This window comes from Poecilia formosa, unplaced genomic scaffold (genome assembly GCF_000485575.1).
Source record: "Poecilia formosa unplaced genomic scaffold, Poecilia_formosa-5.1.2 Scaffold73, whole genome shotgun sequence".
NCBI classification, from domain to species: domain Eukaryota; kingdom Metazoa; phylum Chordata; class Actinopteri; order Cyprinodontiformes; family Poeciliidae; genus Poecilia; species Poecilia formosa.
The window spans coordinates 2,126-9,282 of record NW_006800012.1 but is presented as its reverse complement, the minus strand read 5'-3'; the positions used below and the strand labels follow the sequence as shown (position 1 = coordinate 9,282).

General features: G+C 41.3%; 1 long non-coding RNA gene across 1 annotated transcript in view; it reads left to right on the top strand.

The window, feature by feature from the left end:
* The window catches only part of LOC107836663 (uncharacterized), a 10,825-nt gene extending 4,537 nt beyond the window's left edge, over positions 1–6,288 (top strand). The window contains exon 2 of the long non-coding RNA XR_001662608.1: positions 6,194–6,288. This is a non-coding gene — a long non-coding RNA (uncharacterized LOC107836663). The remainder of the gene's footprint in view (positions 1–6,193) is intronic.
* Positions 6,289–7,157: the final 869 nt, after the last annotated feature.

Below are 7,157 nucleotides of genomic sequence, written 5' to 3'. Positions count from 1 at the left end.
TATATATATATTTATATGGCATTTTTATAACAATGTAGTTGCTTGATTATGCTATAAAATTGCACTATGTGCCTGGAAAACACATTATACTGCCCCTTTAAAAATCCAAACAGCTAGTAAATTGAGAAAACAATGAGCAAATTGATCAATAATTTAAACAAAACCATGAATAGAAATAGTATATTTGACATGTCTTATGATTCTTGTCATAAGTAAATGTTAAAAAAGTTTAATTGATGGATTTTGTTGTGTCTGTTTCCTAGATTTAGAATTCACGCCTTTTGCATGATAAGATGTTTCTTGATGACTGAAAATGTATGCCAACAGATAAAGTGACCCTGCGTATTATTTCACAGGCTGTTTATTCGTACTGTATTTGTTCAAGTTTTTATTCTTCAACTTGACTGTGTTTTGTTTATTCAGTCTTAGTTCAGAACTGGGGTCTGACTGAGGCCATCGTCATGTGACTAGTTCTTTTTAGATTGTTTGCAGGGATTGTTGGAACATTAACTTAGCAGTTGATTTTTGAAGGTCCATCTTTCTCATGTTCTTCAGGAAAGTTGACTTTATCTGGACAGTGGATTTGATACTCACTGGTCTCTGGCTCCTCTGTTTCTGCTTGGTGTACTGTGTCAGTGGGCTGGACTTAGACCTGGTTAGAGTTTTCTTCTAATCAGTGGCTTTGACTGTTGCTGTGGCCAGTAGTCAATGCAGGACATCAGGGGGCGTACTTGGTGATTAAATTCCTGGTCTGACCAATATGCACATCTTTTTAATGTATTGTTTATATTATGATAAATGTACAGCAGTTGGTGCACTGGCTTTTGAAAAAATACAACTAAAACATGAAACAGATATGCCATCAGCTGAATATCTGCTTAAAGTGGACAAAATGGGGTAGCTTAGCTAAGGGAACACAGCTCAAAGGAAAACAAGATAAACAAAGTATAATGGCTTATTGCAAACAAGACAAGAGAAAGGAGTATTAAGACAAATGCACACACAAATGGAGTGTTGTAATGGGTCTTATCAATAAAAACACACAACCTGCAACCTTCAATGCAACCTGAAATGTGCAGAAAGGGCTGGTTAGCGCACTCTAGTCTTGGATAGTTTTATCAGAAGTCTCAATACATGAACAGTCTTTAAAATGATTGCTGGACACCACATCAGATCTTGTACCATCTGTCCCCAACAACAGGGACAGGTTTAGCAAATGTTTGATGACACTTCTACTTCACAGCATTGTAGGGTGTCCTGCCTCTTTAAACACCAGAGTTTGCTTCCTCATTGGTTCATAACGTTTTGTGTGAATGCACTCAGGCGAACCACGGAGCAGACCAAACAGCTGCACTGAAACCCGCTTTCTGAGGTTGTCTCGGTCCGCTTCCACATTAACTCCGGCACGGTTTGCTCCCGGTATGAATTCAGACCTGCCTCAATCTGAACCAGCAACAGGGAGAATCGGCCTTTTTATACTTCACAATACACTGTTGCATCATGGGAAAAATTAGTCCTTCAGTGTTCCGAATGCTACCACTGCATGTACTGATTGTGCTGAAATCATACCTGACTTGCCGTCTCCTGCTGTCAGGATGTTGTGGGTCTGGATGCATAGAGGATACCGTCTCATTAAGCTTGCAGCATGCGGCTGCAGACGCCATTCCAAAATTAGAAATAGATCACAAAACTTGCATTGAATGAGCTACTCTTGACATTCAAAGTGGGATTGGTAGTAATAACAGAATTGCAGCTCACAGAAGTTCCATGTTTGTTTTATTTCCAGGTCTGTGCCCTGTCTTTTCTGTCCAATCAGAGTAATTATCATCTTCTTGGTGGCTTTGTTTACAATTATGAGACATACATTTTTTATTTATCATTATGTTTCTACAACATAAAAAGTCCTTAAAGTGAAGCAAATGGATGTGATTGTTTCTGCAGAGGGGACAGAAGGTGGACAGATGAATTTCACAGTTCTTGGAAAAAAGTTGTTCCTTAGCCGCGTGGTTGTTGTCTTTATGTACCTGTACCGTTTCCCCACACGGCACCAATACAAACAGTTTGTGTTCTGGGTGGGTGGGATCAACAGAAATACGACTGGCCTTCCTTTGCAGTCCGCCAGCATATATTAAGTTGAGGTTTGGTAACTGACTCCCCACGATGCATTGGGCAGTTTTCACCACCCGGGCCATGTCCTCTTTGTCCTGAACTGTCCAGTTGCCATACTACACAGTCATACTGAGGCAGAAAATGCTCTCAGTCGTGGCTCTGTAGGAGTTTTTGATCAACTGAGCAGGGAGTCCAGCCCTTCTCAGTTTCCTGAGGAAGAAGGGTTTTTGTTGGGCCCTTCCTTGTCAGAAAAGAGGTGTTCAGCGACCAGGTCAAGTCCGAGGTGAGGTGGACGCCCATGAATTTGATGTTGTCCATGTACTCCACCCCTTCCTCTTGAATGATAACAGGTGTGTGCACTGTCCTCCTGGACTTCCTGTAGTCCACTATGATCTCTTTAGTCTTGGTGTGTTGAACACAAAGTTGTTCACTGAACACCACTGCATCTCCTCTGTAGAGGGCCTCATCATTGTTTCTTGTCAACCCCTCTATGGTGGTATCAGCAAAATTTAAAACCCTGTTAGATGAGTGGGTAGCTACACAATCATGGGTGACCAGTGTAAATAGAACCAGACTAAACCAACAGCCCTGTGGTGTGCCTGTAGGAGGACCAGGGTGGCGGCTGTTTGGTTCCTTATTCTCATCATCTGAGGCTGATTGGTGAGAAAGTCCCTGATCTGAAGGCAGATGGATGTTGAAAATTCCAGGTTATGTAGCTTCACAATGAGCTTCTCCAGAAAGATGGCATTAGATGTTGAACTGAAGTCGATGAATAGCATGCACTACATACTATACTATACAGCATAACTACTGTATAGTTTACTTGCAACAAAGTACATTGTGAAAGCAAACCACACCAAGCCGAAGAAATAAAGTCTGCTTTAGGTCTGGACTAAACGAGTGGACCAATGGACTTTCCTGCTGTGAATACAGCCTAAGAATACCTCAAGGATTAAAGAGAGCTAGACAGGGAGCGATGAGCAGAATGCTAATACTTGGGTGTTCCAAGTCAGATCTTGAAGGCCTGGCATCCTGCATGTTTAAGTTTTCTCCCTCTCAGGATGTCAGTGTTCTGCAGAGGCCTGTTAAAGATCCATCATTAGATCCACTTATGTTGAATCGGGGATTATCTCGGCCCTCGGGACCAACTTTGGACACCACTGTGTTATACTTTTGTCAGTAGAGATGAATGGTGTGCGCTCTGTCGTTTGTTGTGCTTTTGGTTAACAAGTGATAGCTGACTATTTTGTATGTGCCAAATTAATTTTCAGTTGTGACTTCAGGTTTTGACAGATCAATACATATTTGAATTGATTACGGTATTTCCATTTATTGACACTTACTTATGTGGACAAACACCACTGGGGTCTCCTTGAGGCGCTATAACAGTGATGGTGTTTATAGTATATACACCTTAGCCTTATGGGCCTGTTCTGTAAAGGTTTGCATATAAAAAGGTGTAAAAAAGGTGTAAACTCCATAGCACAAGCAACCAGGATTGCCTTAGTGAAATGAGCATCAGAGTAGACGCGATCCATTTAGCCTGAATATGAATATGCACAACATGTACAACATGTACTTATCATCAGAAAGGACAAAATAACGAGAGTATGTTATGCCTCAATGTGATTTATTAAAGGGGCAGTATTATGTATTATCCAGGCACATAGTATGATTTTATAGTACAATAAAATAACTATTGCCCAAGAAGGCCACTGTGTACGAAGTGGTGTATTAAAGAATAAGCAGACACGGGAGACAATAGGATGGACAGAGGCTTTTCTTCATTTGTCAAAATAACTAAAATAACTATTCCACTGGCTCTACTTCAGCAGCTCCGCTTTGCTCTGAAGTGATGGCGTTTCCACAGACCCGGCTCGGTCCGTGTTGCCCTGCAACGGACTGGCAACCTGTCCAGCGTGTTGGACTGGCAACCTGTCCAGCGTGTTCCCCGCCTCTCGCCTGTTGATATGCACCAGCCCCCCTCCCAACCCTGCCAAGACAGACGTGATCCGATAATGGATGGAACAAATATGAAATAAAAATTTTGAAAAATAAATGAAAAATATCCCCCAACAATGCCAGTTTGAGCTGTAGGATTACCTAATAATTGACATGACGCCGGCTCATGTCCCCAAACAAACCTCCGACAAACAAACATTGTTATTATGGCAGAGACAGTGAAATTCAATGTTCCACCCAAGACATTTTGTGAGTTTTATTAGCCAACACAGAGGCAAGAAAATTCTGCAAAGAGTCGTACATCAGGTCTGTAAGGTTATTTGTGGGAAACAGTAGAGAAGTCATCGTTAAAACCCAAGTCTTTCGCAACCAGAGGAAGAATGATGAGGGATCCAAAGTCTCGTTGGACATGAGTGTGAACGCTGTTGGACGCATTTTGCACTTGCAAAAGCAGGTGAGTAATGACTTCAGTAATATGAGCTTGTGAAAATCTTGACTTCAGGAGAATGCTTAAAAATAAACAGCAGCATAAAAAGGTGCTTATATGTAAATACAGCAGTTACTGGAGGACAGTAAATACTGTACTACTCTACAGCTACATATGGAATTATTAACCTACATAAAATCAAGTATAACTATTTTCCTGTATTCGTCTTTGATTTGACTATCAATCATACAGTGTCATTATGACAAAAAATGGGATGTTTACTACCAGTTACCTTCATACAGACGAACAGGAGGGAGATGCTGCAGATCTCCGTTTAATTCAACTGGACATTAGGTCGACTGCAGGTCTTGATGCATCTCTTGCATTTTTCTAGACTCCCTTTGGGCTTTGAAATTGGAATAAATGGCATTTAAACTACAACTGAAACGGGTAAAACACTTCCTCTCTGCCCTAAGAACCCCCAACTCTTCTTAGCAACAGCACAATGAAAAGAAAAAACAAAGCAGTAATACATAGCACAGATAAATATGTAAGATAAGATTTAAAGGCCTGCCACTGTATTAAGTATGTCCTGTGTATATGATTTTTCCTTTTGCTTCCCTCATTCATTCAGAAAGATACAATGGAGACTTCCAGTGCAATAGTATAGATTTTATTGTGCATACTACTAATGAATTATGTGCAATAATGTCATTTTCATGAAATGTAAGTGGAACGAGGGGTCTGGAAACTCCCAAAGATTGCAACATGAGTGCAGGGCCGCGAATTCACGCCAAGCATGGAAGACAAAAGCCCTCCAAAAATAACGTGAGAAAACTGCAGAGAGAACCACTATATTTATCACATCCATCTTCTGAGAGCCTGAGCTTGGAAGAGTGAATTATATGCAACACTTTAAATTAAATTAGTTCAAGTCATATCCTGTTAAATCCTCGCTCCCAAAAATCATCCCTACGGTGTCTTCCCAGATCCTTCTCTCATGAGCCTTTGGTTTTAGACAGGTTCATGAATCGATTTGTATAACATCATCCCCCCTCTGTGCTGGGTCAAACTGAAGTTAACCCTCTTGCCCAGGCTAAGATGTAAAAAAGGGAAATTATAAAAAAAAAAATTGACACAAAATTGCAAATTTAAAAATATCAAAAGCTGTGAAGTATGGGGATGTCAAATTTATGAGATAAATTGGGGAAACTAACAAATATCCAGTCTGAATAAAGTTCACTCAATTGCTTAATATCTTTATCATGTCAAAATGAAAAATTGGTGTCCATTAGAGAAGGAAGAACATATGGGTGTTAATGACAGGGATGGGAGGATGAATTTAAAATGTCGCCTAAATTGGCACCAAATCTAAACAGCATTGGGAGCCACTGGGTGAGTTGTGTACGATATCAGTTTATAAGACAAAGAGGATTAAAATGAAGCCAAAACAGAAATTTCTTTACACAGTGCACTGAAACGATTGTTGAGGCCTCCACCTGTGTTTTCTGGAGTTTTTGACAAAGCAGATCAGGCTGAATTGTGTTAAAGGACACCAATCCTCACAGTGCTGCCTGCTCTGTCCAGATGACAGTGGGCTTGTTGAAGCAGGTGTATGACGGCATTATCAATTCCAACTCCACGGAAATAAGCAAACAGCAGGGGGTCTTGATTTGAGCTTGTCTGTTTACTCAGGTGGGCCAACAGGAGTCTCTCCAGGACCTTCATGATGTGGGATGTCAGGGAAACTGGTCTATAGTCGTTGATGACTGATGGGTGAGTTTTCTTTGATACCGGAACCAGGCAGGATGTCTTCCACAACAGCAGAACCTCCTCTTGAGTCAGGTTAAGGTTGAAGAGATGTTGCAGAATCCCATAGAGCTGCTCTGCAGCTTCATCCCTTCAGGACTCTGGGACTGACACAGTCTGGACCTGGAGCCTTGTTCCAGGTCAATCTCTCCAGCTGCCTCTTTGTCTGACTTCTAGACACAGAAAAGTGTGAGTTGGAGGTAAAGGGAGCAGCAGCATCTCCTGATTTGGTTGAAGACAAACTTGTGGAAGCAGAAGAGTCCATGACTGAGGCGGAAGATAAAAAATCTGAAGTTTGACAGGAGAGCTGTGGGTCAGAGGAAGGTGGGACATTTGTCTGGTTGGGGACAGGAGAGAACGATGATGAGCTTGTTTCTGATCTGAACCTGTTGAAGAGTGTGTTCAGCCCATTTGCTCTGTCCAAACTTCCATCTATCTGATCCTCCTTTTGCTTGAAGCCTGTGATCTTCTTCATTCCTGAACACATATATTTGATACTCTTCCTCTACAGTTTACTCTCCAGATTCTTCCTGTCCTTCTTGTTGTCTGTAATCTTGACTTTGAGCTGCTTCTGTATAACTCCCTGTCTCGCTCCTTAAAGGTTTTCTTTTCATGTTCAACAGTTACTTTACTTCACTGGTGACCTAGGGTTTGTTTTAGGGAAGCATCTCACTGATCTGGTGATGATGGTGTTTATTTGATATAGTCGGTCACACTCAGTCATGGCACTGATGTCCTCTCCATGTGGTTGGCAAAGAGCAGCCCAGTTTGTAGGCTCAAAACAACCACGTGGGGCTTCTTCAGTTTCTTATGACCAGTTAATGTGTGATTTTAATTGCATTTCATATTT